The sequence below is a fragment of the Hyperolius riggenbachi genome, chromosome 9, assembly GCF_040937935.1.
Source record: "Hyperolius riggenbachi isolate aHypRig1 chromosome 9, aHypRig1.pri, whole genome shotgun sequence".
Lineage (NCBI taxonomy): Eukaryota > Metazoa > Chordata > Amphibia > Anura > Hyperoliidae > Hyperolius > Hyperolius riggenbachi.
Genome location: NC_090654.1, coordinates 35,522,647 through 35,539,722, shown reverse-complemented (window position 1 = coordinate 35,539,722; position 17,076 = coordinate 35,522,647). Strand labels below are relative to the sequence as shown.

At 47.6% G+C, this 17,076-nt stretch overlaps 2 protein-coding genes across 3 annotated transcripts in view; one reads left to right on the top strand and one right to left on the bottom strand.

Annotated features, from left to right (window-relative positions):
- The window catches only part of ZNF687 (zinc finger protein 687), a 45,316-nt gene extending 33,935 nt beyond the window's left edge, over nucleotides 1-11,381 (bottom strand). Inside the window, exon 1 of one of the 2 annotated variants that reach the window (XM_068252475.1) lies at nucleotides 11,304-11,381. The gene's annotated coding sequence lies outside the window, so the exon portion shown is untranslated. Of the gene's footprint in view, nucleotides 1-10,235; nucleotides 10,268-11,303 lie in introns of those variants that run through there. The other variant, XM_068252478.1, reaches the window with a different exon arrangement.
- A 589-nt stretch (nucleotides 11,382-11,970) lies between these two features.
- LOC137531551 (uncharacterized) overlaps nucleotides 11,971-17,076 on the top strand; it is a 40,709-nt gene continuing 35,603 nt past the window's right edge. Inside the window, exon 1 of the mRNA XM_068251472.1 lies at nucleotides 11,971-12,040. The gene's annotated coding sequence lies outside the window, so the exon portion shown is untranslated. The remainder of the gene's footprint in view (nucleotides 12,041-17,076) is intronic.

Below are 17,076 nucleotides of genomic sequence, written 5' to 3'. Positions count from 1 at the left end.
GGTGCAAACAGTGGTCTGGTTGGTGGGCGGGGGGGGGGTGTCTGAGGGGTGCTGTGGGCGATCAGAGGGAAGGGGGGGCAGGATCAGTGTGTTTGGTGCAGACTAGGGTGGCTGCAGCCTGCCCTGGTGGTCCCTCGGACACTGGGACCACCAGGGCAGGAGGCAGCCTGTATAATACACTTTGTATACATTACAAAGTGTATGATACACTTTGTATGCGGCAATCGTGGGGTTACCGACCCGCCGGCGCTTCCGAACGGCCGGCGGGTTGTCGTTGCGGGTGGGCGGAGCCAGTTGCCGGGGGAAGCGCGCGGCACCAGTGACGCGATCACTCCCCCTTGGGCGTATTGCGGTCCTTTTGGCGTCCACTTTGCCGCCGCCCATCGGCTGTGGGCGGTCGGCAAGTGGTTAAAGTGTACCTGTAAGGAAATAAAAAGTGCCCCTATTGGGTACACACCTCAGCAGGGGGAAGCCTCTGGACTCTAAAGAGGCTTCTCCATCCTCTCGATCCTACACTAGGACCCCCGAAAAGCAGTCTCCTCGCGCATGCTCGCTAGCTCAGTCCCACTCAAGCTGCGGTGAAAATAGCAGTGCCTAATCAGGTCTGTCCTCCTGCGCAGGTGCAGATAGTCTGCGCAGTGTCACAGACCCGATCCAGCTCAGCTTTTTCCAAAGAAAGCAGAGAGGGATGGAGCTTCTGCACGAGCTGCTAACATGATGCCTTGACAAGCTCTTTTTTGGTGATCCGAGCACTGGAACAGAGGGACAGGGGAGAATGGGGGAGCCTCTTTTGGATCCATAGGCTTCCCACTGCCGAGGTGTGTACCCCCTGGGGCATTTTTTTCCTTACAGTTACACTTATAAGTGAAAATCAGAAAAATTGAACACAGACGGGTTTTGGAATCATAGATTTATTTCATCATTGAGGCCTTGGGCACACTAAAACCCGCTAGCAGATCCGCAAAATGCTAGCAGATTTTGAAACGCTTTTTCTTATTTTTCTGTAGCGTTTCACCTAGCATTTTGCGGTTTTGGGAAGCGTTTTTGGTGTAGTAGATTTCATATATTGTGACAGTAAAGCGGTTACTGAACAGCCTCTGTAACAAAAACGCCTGCAAAACAGCTCTGAACTGCCGTTTTTCAGAGCGGTTTGTGTTTTTCCTGTACTTTACATTGGAGGCAGAAACGCCTCCGCAATCCAAAAAATGCCTCACCTCGGGAGTATGCGTTTCAGCAAAACGCCTCCCGCTCTGGTGTGAACCACCCCATTGAGATACATTGACCAAGCGTATCCGCAGTCGCAAGCGGCTGCAAAAACGCCAAAAAACCCGCTCGGCGTGCACCAGCCCTCAGAGTGTTGCAGCTTACACACACGCTTTAAGGAATCATCAGGCGATTTTACAAAAATCTGCTTTACTCACCTGGGGCTTTCTCCAGCCCCTTGCAGCCGACTGTCCCACGCTGTCACCTCCGCTCTCCGCCGCACGGTGCAGAGGAGGACCGAGAGGTCGCCCTTACTACGCCTGCGTCAAGTGCCACTGTCAATCACGTAGAACTACTGCGCCTGCGCAGTAAGCCGCGGACAACGTGGCCGTGATTTTTGTAAAATCGCCTGATGATTCCTTTAAAGAACCTGAACTGAGAGGGATATGGAGGTTGCCATATTTATTTCCTTTTAACCACTTCACCCCATAGGAGTTTTTACCCTAACTGACAACAGCAATTTTCCCTTGTCAACGCTGCTCCCTTTTATTTGCCAATAACTTTATTACTATTTATCACAACAAAATGATCTTTACCTTATTTTTTATGCCACCAATTAGGCTTTCTGTGGGTAGTACATTTTGCTAAGAATTTTTTTTATTCTAAATGCATTTTAATGGCAAAAAATAGAAAAAATAGGAAGTGTTTAAGTTATTAATTTTATTAATATTTAAGAAGTGTATGTGTACAGTATGTATGTGTATTTTTTCTTTTTGGCCACTAGATGGCGCTAGTGAACACTCCTGTTTTATAGGAAGTTTTTTTTTTCACATTTTACTAACTATGACAGTTTCCTGTTTTATGAATGGACATGGCTGCTGATCGGGGTCATGTCCATTCATTCCAGGCATTGTGATTGCCAGTCGGTCCTCTTCCCCAATCACAGATTGCACTGTCCTGACGGTTAAAAGCGCTGGGGGGGCTTGCACACACGTGCAGAGTGGCGGCAGAAGCGAGTGACTTATTAAAACGCCCTGGAGCCGTTAATAGGCTCAAACAGAACGTTTTAATAAGTCAGCTTGTCATAAAGTGGTTAAATAAAACCAGTAGCCTGGCTGTCCTGCTGACCATCTGCCACTAATACATTTAGCCACTGACCCTAAACAAGCACATGCAGATCTGGTTCTCTGACTAAAGTCTGACTAGATTAGGCGCATGCTTATTTTAGGTGTGTGATTCAGACACAAAGATAAGCAGGAATGCCAGGCAACTTGTATTGTTTATCAGGAAATAAATATGGCAGCTTCCATAAGCCTCTCACTTCAGTTGTGCTTGGAATCGGATCAATCAAATGCAATTCCTGTGATTTTGTTTGGTCCAAATCTAAGCTGCAAAGATTTGCCTGATATTTGCCTGCAAGCCAGAAATATTCGTATCTCACTGACCACCTCTGCTCATCACACTGCAGGTCACACCCGGTACATTTTAATAGTTGTCTCTGCATTCCTGGAAAGTCCCTCGCCCTCCCTCCCATCAGAATTCAGCTGTCCCCTGGCAGGGATACTGCAGCTGTCCACTAGGAAAAACACAGCAGACATGTTTGAGGCATTTCTGGTGGCAGCTTCTCTACAATCTACACTTAGGCCCAGTGCACACCGAGCGTTTTTTGGAGCGATCCGTCGGCCGCATCCGCCTGAAAAAATGCTTGGCTAATGTATTGCAATGGGATGGTGCACACCGGCGGTTTGAGGTTTTTGCCAAGCCGCAAACGCGCCTCCTGCTGCGCGTTTGCAGTTTGCTAAAAAACCTCAAACCGCCGGTGTGCACCACACATTGAAATACAATAGCCAAGCGTCTTCACTGGCTGATGCGGCTGGTGGATCGCATGCAAAATCCGCTTGGTGTGCAACCGGCCAATATCTGCTCTCTGCTCCCAAAACCGCCAGCGTTTTGACGATCTGCTAGCGGTTTTGGTGTGCACCGGGCCTTAGGCCTGGTGCACACCAGAGGAGTTTTTCTGAGCGTTTTGAGTTTTTAAATCTGCTGCTAATGTTATCCTATGTGTCTGTGCACACTGGAGCAATGAGGTTTTGTAAAAAAAAAACCATAGCATTACATTGGGAAGAGCTTTTGAAACCTCTAAGGCCCGGTTCACATTAGCGTTCCAGGTCCGGCTTCCCCGGACCCGGAACGCTCCGTAGACAGCGGATGGTGAACGGATACATTGTTAATCAATGTATCCATTCACACTCGTGCGCCGTCCGGATCCGATCCGGGAACGCAGCTCCGGGACGGTCCGGCTTTTTTTCCAACATGCGCTATTTTTCAGTCCGTCCCGGTGCGGCTGCGGACCCGGGCCGGATCCTGACCCGAACATGCGGCCCATGCTGTGCAATGAGAAACGGATGTTTCTCATCACACTGGCAATAGGACCGGATGCTTCCAGCACCGGTCCTATGCCACTTGGGGGGCCCGGACTACACGCCGGTATCCCCCATGCTTGCAGTGCCTTTCTGGCACTGCAATGTATCTAGTTCCGGCTACTTTATTGTAGCCGGAACTGATACATGCATCCGGCGCAACTTGTGGCCAGCGCAGAGACCGGTACGGTCTTTTTGCGGCCCCCGGACCCTTGCAGACTCGAACCGCAAGTGTGAATGGAGCCTTAAAGCTCTTCCCAATGTAATGCTATGGGGTTTTTTTACAAAATCTCATTGCTCCAGTGTGCACAGACACATAGGATAACATTAGCAGCAGATTTAAAAACTCAAAACGCTCAGAAAAACTCCTCTGGTGTGCACCAGGCCATATAGGGGGCCTATCTGTGATTGCTCTCCATTTGACAAATACGATCGTCACACTGAGGGCTTGTTCACACCTAGGGTGTTTCCGCCTTTTTTAAGCGTTGGCGATTTTGAAAATCGCCCTAAAAGCATTTGTGCAATGACTCCTCATGGGAGTGTTCATATCAGCGCGTTTCGTCTGCTTTCCGCTGACCAAAGTGCTGCCTGTACCATTTTTGGGGCGATTTGCCTATAATGGCAGGTATAGGGAAATCGCAAAACGCGCTTTGTATAACGATTTCCCCAGCGCTTTCATAAATAAATACATTGTATTTATTCTTTTCCATGCCAATGAGTTCACTTCGTGACTTGCGTCAGAAAGTGAAAAATCAAATCACTCTGCAAAAGCGCTTAGAAAAGCGCTTTACAAAAAAAATTGCAACGCCAGGTAAGCGCTAAAAATAATTGTGCACAAAATCCGCTAGCGTCAGAAATTTCGATTTTAGATGTGAACAAGGCCTTAGGCCTCTTTTCCACGGACTGTTGATCAGGGATGCTCAACTCCGGATTCGGATGAAATACGAATAGTTGTTATTCGGATTTCATCCGGTTAAATCAAATCACCTGTGCAGGGTGGGCAGGGTGTTTAATCTTATCCATCAGACGTCTTCTTAGGTCCATCCCTCGGGGCCTCCCACGATGCGGTCCAAGCGCGGGCCACGTGATTACAAACACTAAGTGTTTGTAGTCACGTGACGCGCGTGGACCGCATTCAGCAGGGCTGCCAGGCAACTGGTATTGATTAAAAGGAAATAAATATGGTAGCCTCCGTATACCTCTAACTTGAGTTCCCCTTTAAGCCACTACACTTATGCTGCACCACTTAAACATGTAACAATCATAAACCAATGACATTATATTAAAACAACACTCAGTTCTAGGCCTGAACGATTTTAGGAAAAAAAATTGATCGATTCACGATTTCCTTCAAATCAAGCTTTGTTCCCCCTCTGTGCCTCTCTGTCCCCGTCTTTTTGTGCCCCTCTCTGAATCTCTCTGTTTCCCCATTGTGTCTCTCTTTGCGCCCCCTTTGTGTCCCCTTTGATTCTCTCTCTGTGCCTGCTCTGAATCTCTCTCTCTGTACCCGCTCTGATTCTCTCTCTGTGCCCACTCTGGGTCTCTCTCTGTGCCCACTCTGGGTCTCTCTCTGTGCCCACTCTGGGTCTCTCTCTGTGCCCACTCTCGGTCTCTCTCTGTGCCCACTCTGGGTCTCTCTCTGTGCCCGCTCTGGGTCTCTCTCTGTGCCCGCTCTGGGTCTCTCTCTCTGCCCGCTCTGGGTCTCTCTCTCTGCCCGCTCTGGGTCTCTCTCTCTGCCCGCTCTGGGTCTCTCTCTCTGCCCGCTCTGGGTCTCTCTCTGTGGCCCCCCCTGTCTCCCAAGCTGTGGCATTGATGGATATTACTTCCAGCACAAGTCCAGCGATACCCATTTATACACTTCTTCTCCTCCAGGATCTAATGCATGGCATACTTCCTGTATGTCCTGTTAAATACAGGAACCAGGAAGTATGTCGTGCACAGGAGTCGGCAGACGGCAATAGATGCCGAAGAGTGTTGGGTCTGTGCGGAAGGGATGTCCAACACTGCAGATGCTGCGGGCCGCACTTGCCAGGACTTGGGGGAAGGATGAAGCTGCTTCTTCAAACTTCCCCTATGCGGAAATGACGTCATTGCGATACTCGCCGCTTTGACGATTCCGAAATTGTGATCTTGGGGCTCGCGATTTCGGTTTAAATTCGATTTATCGTTCAGGCCTACTCAGTTCTCATATGGATATCACTGTTCTCTATTAGATGTTTGGGGGTCATCCGTTTCCGTCTCCACCTGTTACATGCCTCGAAGAGATAGAAAGAAATAGTTCATAGCATAAACTGTATGTCGCTTGCTGTTGGGATCCCACCACAACAAATGTATCACCCTGGCTCTTTAGTTGGGACACCGCCACCAGCAGGACTACCACTCACCTGATGTGGCAGCTACCCTGACCCACAGACAGCACCACAAGCCTCAACACAATCCCCTGGCAACACTGCTACTTCGTCCACAGCAGATTCTTCAATAGATAATAAATTCTCATAAACATAAGAGAAGAACAGCACTTTTTGCGCAGACTGTATGAGCCTACAGGAGGACACCATCACCATGAGGTTTCAAAGCAACAAAAGGCATAAAACATCCACTGTTTTGGAATAAGTTGTCGGGTCACCACCAGGACTGTGCCCACCACCTGCTGGGACAACTCTCACCTGATCCAGTGGCTGCTCCAATGTATAGACAGCAATAGAGCACACAGGTGGTCCTGTTATTCAACTTCTCATGACCAGACATGTGCTGGGAATACACGGATAGATTATGCGCCGGAATCGAGCCCATCGATAGATTCCAGCGCGTCCCCGCGGGCACCTGGATCGATTCCCCCTCGTCCCCGCGGACGCTTATCTGCCGCTCGTTTTCTTCCATTGTCCACCCGCGGGGATTATGCGCGGAATCGATCCGGCGCGGTGATCGGACATGTCGGAAATTATCAATCGAGCCATCAGAAACTCACTGTGTATGCCCAGCATTAGGCCTCTCGCACACTACATGCGATTCCGATTTTATATACGATCCAATTTTTTATTCCGATTAAAAAAAAAGTACTGCACGCTCATACTTTTTTTTTTAAATTGGAATCAAAAATTGGACTGTATAATAAAAAAAAAAAAAAAAAAAAAAAAAATCGGAATCGCATGTAGTGTGCAAGAGGCCTTAAAGTGAACCAGGAGGCCGCAATAGCAGCATAGGGGGCGATATACAGGCTGGGAACGCGAACAATCACGCGCGTTCCCATGCCTGTCGGCCGGTGACGGCCAAACCGGAAGTGTTCGCCGGCGGGTGCAGAGGCATCGGAGCGGAGCTGCGAGGGCACCGATCGTCTGCAGGGGGCTGAGGGAATCCCCAGGTGAGTTCATCTCATTTTTTTTTGGTGACTTTAGGTTCTCTTTAACCTCCCTGGCAGTAAGCTCGGGCTATGCCGCGCAGGGGGAGATCTCAGCCCCTGGTGGGGCGATTTTTATACTGTAAATTGCTGTGCGCGCAGCCAGCACTTTGCTAGCCGCGCGCACAGCTTGATCGCCGCCGCTCTGCGGCGATCGGCCGCACGCAGCGGCGAAAGAGGGCCCCCCCCCCGCCAGAGCCCTGCGCTGCCCGGACCAATGAGTTCCGGGCAGCGCTATGGGCTGGATCGGAGGTGTCTTGACGTCAGGACGTCGGCTGACGTCCATGACGTCATCCCGATCGTCGCCATGGCGACAGGAGAAGCCAAACAGGGGAACGCGTTATATACGCGTTCCCCTGTTTGCTATAGATGCCGGCGACGATCGCACTAGAGGGACACATGCGCCCTCTAGTGGTGTTTCATGTAGCTACCACTCTGGTAGCTTTACATGAAACAAAAACAAAAAAAATTAAAAAAAAAGGATTTTTGCCAATTTGGCAAAAAAAATTAACCGCCAGGGAGGTTAAGGCTCCTCTACCAGTCCCCACTTTAAAGTGGAACGAAACGCAGCATTTCTTCTTTGCTCTAAATGGTTATTTACAGCATAGAATATACTAACACAATTTTTTTTTTTTAAAACAGCATTCAGTGGGTTGAATCACAGGACTGACTTTTCCTCCCGCAGGGGCAGCCGCATCTGAACTGGTGATAACCTTATCTTGTGTTTACATTCTTCACTTGATACAATAAAGTAAACATTCTGACTGCAAAAACTTCTGCTAATGATTCCTGAACTGAAACACTGTTTAGAAATCATTACTGGGAGCATTTGCAATAGCAATACAACAGTTATGAATAAAATGCACCAGCAGCTTTCAAAGTAAATACACTGAACTTTGGGAACGTACAATTTCTAAATGAATAATACTTGTGCACAAAAGCAAATATGATAATTGTATGGGTTACAAAAAGTAGAAAAACACATTTTTATTGAATATTTTGTCAGTGTTTAAAACCACTTTAATATGTTCGCATCAAGTAACTTCCCTCTCTGCCAACTACCAGACAACTGGTATTGCTTACAAGGAATTAAATATGGCAGCCTCAATATCACTCTCACCGCGGGTTCACTTTAAGTCCTCTTGCACACTACATACGATTCCAATTTTTTTATACGTCCGATTTTGGATTCCGATTAAAAATCTTAGCAGCATGCAGTACACTTTTTAATCTGAATCCAAAATTGGATCAGATAAAAAAAAAAAAAATTGGAATCGCATGCAGTGTGCAAGAGGCCTAAAGGAAATCTGAGATAACTTACCTGGGGCTTCCTTCAGCCTCAGGTAATTATGGCTCCCTCCCTGTCCTCTCGTGCAGTCCACTGGCCAGCCTGTCTCTTCCTCAAGTCGGTGTCAGTCCAACTGCAAAAGCGACGAGAGCATGGCGGTGGAACGCAGTCGGGTGGGCATATGCAGTACAGCACAAATGAGCCAACTGAGAGACCAGGCAGGCCAGCGGACAATTGCAGTGGCACAGGACGGTGAGAGAGCCAATGGCTTAAATTTAAAGAGACTGAAGAAAGTCCCAGGTAAGTATAAATGCTGTAGTAAATTTGATCTCAGGTACACTTTCAGTTCAAATGTAATGTAAATTGTTTGAAGTGTGGAATTAAGCTAAGCAAAATCAACAGGATGTGCATTTGACCCAACTCCAAGTTGGATATAATTTGAATACGAGATAGAATTATTAGCAGCTCATTGACTTTCTCTTTCCCTACCCCAAGATCTCTTTCCTTGGAGCATCCACTCCGTGACTATCCCATGAGGATCCCTTTTACCTGAGCACACCCCTATCAGGTATCACCCATTCTGTAACTCCTCCCCTGACCATAATGACCATACTCAAACATCTTTTTCCACCCAAATATATCTTACCTTTTCTAGTCATACTCTCCTTCACCTGTACATCCCGAACACCTTACTCTATTTAAACATGACTCCTCCCCTGTTTATACTCTCCATCACCTTAACAACTCCCTATGCCGGTCCCTTTCCAAATATCACTAGCTGCATCACTCCTCCCATCTAACTTCACCTTTACTAGAGCATTCCCAGTATAAGTATACCTTACTACAGAAAACTCTAACACATGACTGGGTAGCGTCTTCATTATCTGAGAACCCCCCACCTTTCTCTTCCCAAATATCACTCCATCATTCCTCCCATCCATCTTCTTCCTTATCTGAGCATCCCCTAAGTATGCATTACTCCAGAAGACCTCACCACATGACTCCACCCACTAAGTAATATGCCCACACTATTAAAACAATTAGAATGTTAAAGTGGTAGACGTTGCTGTGATAGGGGAACTGTTTCCTATGGACCTCTCCACATGACTCTCATACTGAGTATCCCCTCCATTATCTGAAAACCCCCCAAACTTGTCTTTTCCCAAATATCACTAGCTCAATCATTCCACCTGTCTATCTTCTCCTTTACAAGAGTACACCCAGTGCCTTGCATCTCCTAAGTATACATTACTCCAGGAGACCCTGCCACATGACTCCGCCCCTGAGCATCCCTTCCATTACCTGAATATTCCCCTATACCGGTCTCCTCCCTGATATCACTAGCTCCATCATTCCTCCAGTCTCTCTCCACCTATCACACCTTACATCAGCAGACCCCCACCCTACCTGAATCCACCCCAGAGTATCCCCTCCATTACCTAAATATTCCCCTATACCGGTCTCCTCCATGATATCACTAGCTTCATCATTCCTCCAGTCTCTCTCCACCTATCACCAAGCACACCTTACATCAGCAGACCCCCACCCTACCTGACTCCACCCGAGTATCCCCTTCATTATCTGAACATCTCCTCTCCCCCATGCCTGTCTCTTCCACTATATCACTAGCTCCACCATTTCACTCGTCTATCTCCTCCTTTACCCTCTAGTAATAGTACGCCCACACTATTCGGACAATTAGAATGCTTCAAGTTGTAGACATTGCTGTGATTGGGGAACTGTTTCCTATGGACATGCTAGCTTGTACCAGGTGACCTCACCTCATTACTCTTCCCTTAGTGCCCCTCCTTTATCTGTACACCCTTTATGCCTGTCTCTTCCAAACTATCAGTGGCTTCATCATTCCACCTATCTATCTTCTCCTTTACCTGAGCATCCCCAGTGCTTTTGCTTTTTCTCAGAATACCTTGTTTCAGAAGATCCTGTCACATGACTCCGCCCCGGAGTAGCTTCTCCATTACTTGTGCATCCTTCTATCCCAGTCTCTTCCCAGATATCACTATGTAATTCTTCCTATCTTTTCCTTTACCCAAGAATATCCAGTACCTTGCTTCTCTTCAATATGCCTTATTCCAGCAGACCCTGTCACATGACTCCACCCCTGAGTAGCCTCTCCATTACATCAACATCATCCATCCATGCCAATCCCTTCCAAAATATAACTAGCTTCATCATTTCACCCTTCCATCTCTTTAGCCCAGCATCCCCAGTGGCTTTGCTTCTCACCAGAATAGCTTTCTCCAGGAGACCCCACCACCTGAAGGATGTACACTATCTATTCAGTCTCTTCCCAGATATCACTTTCCAGCAGACCCTGTCACATGACTCCGCCCCTGAGTAGCTTCTACATTACTTGTACATCCTTCTATCCCAGTCTCTACCCAGATATCACTTTCCAGCAGACCCTGTCACATGACTCCGCCCCTGAGTAGCTTCTCCATTACTTGTACATCCTTCTATCCCAGTCTCTACCCAGATATCACTTTCCAGCAGACCCTGTCACATGACTCCGCCCCTGAGTAGCTTCTCCATTACTTGTACATCCTTTTTTCCCAGTCTCTACCCAGATATCACTTTCCAGCAGACCCTGTCACATGACTCCGCCCCTGAGTAGCCTACCCATTACTTGAACATCCTCCTATGCCAATCTCTTCTCAAATAGCACTAGCTCCATCATTCCACCCTTTCATCTTTCTAGCCCAGCATCCCGTGGCTTTGCTTCTCCTCAGAACAGCCTTCTCCAGGAGACCCCAACACCTGACTCCGCCCCTGCGTAGCCTCTCCATTAGCTTTCTCCAGGAGACCCTGCCCCATTGCTCCGCCCCTGAGCATCCGCATTCTCTGCTTCTGAATAAGCCTGCACAGTTCATACACTGTAGCTTTCACTGACATCCCCCCCCCCCCTCAGGTGTCCCGTCCCATGGCTCCTCCTACTAGAATGGTTGTCATACCCCGGCCCCTCCCCGAAAGTCACCTGTGCCAGTTCAGCCGTCCCGGTACCGCAGCTCCGGACCGCAGGGCCTCTTCCTGCTTCCCCCACGCCACTCTCCCCGCCCCCTCCGCTTCTCCTCTTCGCGGTTGGCTAGCCGGCAATAACCCCGCCTCCAGTATGTCGCAACCTCTCCCATTAGTGCTCGGACTGGAAATTGCCTCTCAGCGAAGGCGATGGCCCCGCCCACCACCGATTCGGACAGGACACGTACGGAATCCGCCACGCCCATTGGATAAGCTGACTGTCCGTCACGAATGGTCCCTCCCGCCACCTGTGACACGTGACGCGGGCTTTTTTTTTCTAGTAGTCATTCAAATAAACTTTACTTACAAGAGTACAAAATGACCTGAGCTGACAGTCAGTGATGCGATTCCTGTTAGCCCAAGCAGCAGAGATGTACTACCGAGCCGCCATGTTAGGTGCAGCCAGCCAGCCAGCCACTGCTTCTTATAACTTCATGACTGTTCGGGGCCATTTCTACTCTGCCCCTCCCCCCCCCCCCCCCCCCCCTAAAGTTACCCGGATACTGCAGAAACTCTTATTTGAAACATACCCTTATGTTTATTCCACATTTATCCCAATACTGTCAACAAATACCGTATGCTAAATAAAGATTTGAATAAGCACAGCATTTGCCACATTGACCATCCCTATGATGCTTCTAAAGTCTGAGGAATTACTGTTTCCGATCAGGAATCGGCTTTCTGCGGGGAAAATTGGTAAGCGGAAATCCACCGAAATAGCATATTACCTAGAGTCAGAAACTGTAGGCCAATCACAAGACTCGGAAGTATTGGAACAATCAGGGAATCGTATTGTACTGCGGAAATTGGATTACCGTGGCCCATCTACATGATACAATTCCACGTGTGATGGATCAAATTCGATTGGATCGATTAAAATTGACATGACCAATTGGGACTCAATGGATAGTGTGATCGATTCTGGTTATCTGGGGATGTTTTGCGCACACTGTCAGAGTTCGTGGTTCCCTCTGGGTCCCTCCTGGTGAGCATTGATGTAGAATCCTTGTACACGTCGATTCCCCACCGGGAGGGACTCAGGGCTCTTGAGTTTTATACATATGAGCATTACCCACAGGCATATGCCCACAATGCTTTCATAGTGGAGGCTATGCATTTAATATTGGGTAACAATTGCCTTACATTTGGGGGTCATTTTTACAGGCAGATTCGGGGCACATCGATGGGCGCATCGTGTGCCCCGATGTATGCCTGCCTCCACCTCGGACTCTGGGAACGACAAGTGGTCTATCAAGATACAGAGTTCGAGGAGGGGGTAGCATTGTGGGTGAGATATATACATGATGTGCTGGTGGTATGGAGGAAAGGCGTGGCCGAATTAGAGCAATTTGTCGGTCGTTTGAACAATATAGAAAGAAATATTAAGCTTACATACAATTATAGCGATAGTAGCTTGTCATTTTTGGATCTACTGTTGACAATGAATGAAAATAGAATTATTACGTCGTCTTATCGAAAGCCAACTGCAGGAAACAGCCTCCTCCATGCCACCAGCCACCATCCAGACCACCTAATTAAAGGAATCCCATATGGACAGTTCGTCCGTTTACGGAGGAACTGTTCCACAGATGAATGTTTCAGAAATGAGTCTAGAGAGATGTATGGGAGATTCCGGGAACGTGGCTACCCACACAAGACTCTCCGACGAGCCCTAAAGAGGGCATGGAATAGAGACAGAGGTGACCTATTGAGCAATGGGGGGAGTAGACCTGACCGAGTAGACAATGGCGAACAGAGTCATAATGATCGAGTCAGACTGATAACTACTTATGGGGCCCATTGGAGTAAACTCCATGACATGCTGGACCGCCACTGGCACATACTGACTGGTTCTACAGAGATTGCAGAGATCATAGATCCAGTTCCTAAAATTACAGCAAGACGAGCAACGAATCTAAAGGACATGCTGGTCAGGAGTGAATATAGAAGGAGTCCAGCACCAACCACCTGGCTAAATAAAACCCCAGTTATTGGAATGTATAGGTGTGGTGGATGTAAGGCATGTCCCTATGTACATAGGACCAATACCTTTTGGGATAGTGGTGGATCTAAGGAGTATAGTATTCAATCATTTATAAATTGTAATACCCAGAACGTAGTATATATGATCACCTGTCCATGTGGTCTTATGTACATAGGGATGACAGAGAGGGCCTTGAAGTCACGGATCCTTGAGCACATGTGTAACATCGTAAATGGGAATCTAGATACGACACTTGGAAAACACTATGCAGAAAAGCATGGAACGATATTACAGGGTACGGTCTATAAGGGAATTTACAAGTTGGGGATTTCTGTGAGACGTGGGGACTGGAGGAATGAACTCCTTTGTAGGGAAAGTATGTGGATCTTTAAATTGCAGACTTTATCTCCCTATGGTCTTAATAATGAGTTCAACCTAAAACCCTTTTTAAATAAGGTGGCATACACCTGAAAGGTGATTATGCGAAGTAATAGTCATTATAAATGATGGAGTGACCAGTGCAGGAATGTATGGAGGCTGTATGCATGGATATCTACTATAACATATCCCCTTGGTGTTAACCATTCCTCTGCTGATATCCCCCCTGCCTTTCCCTAACAGTAATAGCTTACAAATAGAATGTTATTAATCCCATGTAGCGTAGCATAGTCAAGAGAACTATCACAATATGTGTGTGATCTATTTGATTGAACGACATTGGATGGGTGGTCCATTTACTATGAGGGCTAAAAGAATGGATATCCCTTTAAATGAGTTGCTGAACTGTGTTGTGCGATGTGGATGCACGCTGTGAAATACGTAACTGAAGAGGGAGGAGCATGAACAGTATAAAGATGGACTTACTAAGGCCCAATGTACATCCTGACGAATCGCCCAACTTAAGGGCGGGAAACGCGTCGATGGGCGGAGACTGTGCGTCACTGTAGCACCTCCTGCAGACCACACACCGGGCTAACTCACGGAAGCGCTCTCTGGTCCGTATCCGTCCTGGACGAACTGGGGAGTTAGCGTGGCCCCTCCATGCTGGATGGGAGCTTGATGTACCGGCAATGATATATGGAACTCATACCCCAAGGCTGGTGGACGAGTGAGCGGAACAGACACTTGCGGAAGCGTGGGTACCCACTAGACTGGATCACACGACAGAAGTGGTGAGATGAAAGGTGCATGCTGATCTTCCCTGTTGGTGTACAATACATATAGCAGTGGCTATCAAGGTCCGACAGTTATTGCTGCTACGCAGGTGGAACTCGCTTGCCCCCTATGGGGTGCTTTATTGCAGGTTAAGCCCTGCTATCACCCTGGACTGTGGCCACTATAGTATGTGTGGGCGCCCTGGTTGTATGTGAATGTGCGGGAATGTGCTTGATATGCCGGCCTAGATTAGGTTTTACTGGTCTTGCACGTGCAATACATAGGAAAAGTGACTCTATGATCCTCCAGCATAATTTTAAATTGGTTTTAATTAGCTGATTTTTGCATGCAATCAAGCGAATTGTATAGTTATTGAAGTATAATAAATTGATCTATCTGGTTAACACATCATGAGCCCCAGCCGTGTATATAATTTTTTCAGTGATCGATTCTGGTTAGTTATCAATGCACAATCAACCACACACACTATCGATCGAGTCCCGATCGGACATGTCGGATTTAATCGATCCAATCGAATTTGATTGATCACACATGGAATTGTATTGTGTAGATGGGGATTTAGGCCAATCAGAAGACTTGGAAGTATTCGGCCAATCAGAGAATGCAGAAGTTTATCCAGGTTACCGATTAAAATCGTGGATTACACGAAATCGCATACGTCTCCAAAAATAATGGATTCTGCAAAAAGACAGTTTTGTTGTTTACAATTAACCAACTTTATTTATAAAAATAACAAAAAAAGCATCCACAGAAATTCAGAAATGCAGATTTCCATGGAATTCTGCAGAAATCAGAAAGACACTTGTGGGAATGTGGAATTCCATCGGAAATCAACATTTCCCACCATCCCTATTCAGCAGTAATTTTATCTTAGCCCTCTTTAGCAATAAATATTCACAGTGGAAGCTGCGTTGCCTTCTTTGTAGGAATGCAACAGAACGAAAGAGTAGCAGCGCACATTATAAGACCATTGCGTTGCATACAGTAAAGCATACAGTCAATGAAAAATATGCTTCACTGCCATTGTTTATGAACACGTTGTGTGGTAACACACAGCCACTGCATGCACTGAGTTGGAATACTGTTGTCCGTTGAAAAGCAACGCACCGCATGCACTCTGAACATTGCAGAGACTTACCATTGCAGTGCGACTTTCTGTGTTAAGATGCCTCCATAAAGTCGCATCACATGGCCCCCCACTGTGAACGTAACCTTATGGCCCATACTTACGGGCTACATTTGTGGCCTGTCGGTAGCACACGGGAGCGTGTGCGCGACAGGCCGGGGACAGCTCGTCGCCAGGTCCCTCCGCATACACAAGACGGAGGGACCTGGCAACTGATGTGGCGGAAGCTGTCGCTGATGTTCCTCCCCCCACCGGAAGCTCAAGGTATTCCCTGCTTGTTGCTGTCGCTAGTCCGCATACCCACGCGGACTAGCGACAGTTGCGGCGGAGGCGATTGACCGCGCCAATCGCCTGGCGACAGCAGCGACGAGTGACGGTTCGCCCGTGTTGCGCCTCATACTCACGGGCGACCTGTCGCCGCAACACGCGCGCGCCGCTTGTTGCGGGGACAATTGTAGCCCGTGAGTATGGGCCATTACACTGAAACAGCTACATCTTCAGCTTCCATTCAGTCCCTTATTATTTTCTTATACACCCTATGCCATTTGCCTACCTCTTTGTTTATATTTGTTTATATACTGTCACTAGAGCCCTAGTGGCTGACCGCGCTTAGCCTTCTAAACGGTGCCAGCGCACAGATCGTGCGAACTCTGGTCGCAGTCAATGCGCAGGAACCGTTAAGAATTAGCCGCAGACAACTCAGAAGGAAGCCTGTGAGACACGGGTGATTACCACTTCACCCACTGGTTCAGAGTAAACTGCCACCACCGCGGTTATCATGGGACCGTGGGGCCCACTAACTGACTGACTAATCCTGCGAATAAAACGGTTAAACACACGATATTCTGTCTAGCCAACAACAAACAAACAGTAGCGTATCTTCAGAGACCCGGGATCATTTCTGTGTGTGCTGATAAGCAGGGTAGCGAAACAGTGAATGACTTGGAGGAAGTCTTTTATTCACAGCAATATAAATAATTAATATATACAGACAATTATTAAAATCAACAATTATTAAAACAGTAATAGCCAGTATGAAAAATAAAAGAAGGGAGAAAAATACTTAGTTCCTGGAAAGATGTCCTTATTGTGGGAAGAATCATAAAGTTCTTGGTTTCAAAGTCCAGAGTTCAGAGTTCAGACCAGGTGGATGCCAGCATATCCTCAAGCTGGCATCTGATGAGTGCAAGATGGTTCAGTGTGGAGGACACTGAGTTTGGGTCCTCAGCCATTCTTATGCCCCTGCTTCAGTAGGAGGGAGTGAGGGCGGGGAGCCATACACCCCCTTCAAAGATGAGATGAGCCCTCCCCTTGTACTGGGGCTAGAAATCATATCTACCCATATATGGGCTCTATCTCACAGAACCGTACAGGTCAGGGCAGATTTATTAACATTTTCAGGTCTGTCTCGATTTACCCAGCGCCCTGATACCAGACATGAGGGGT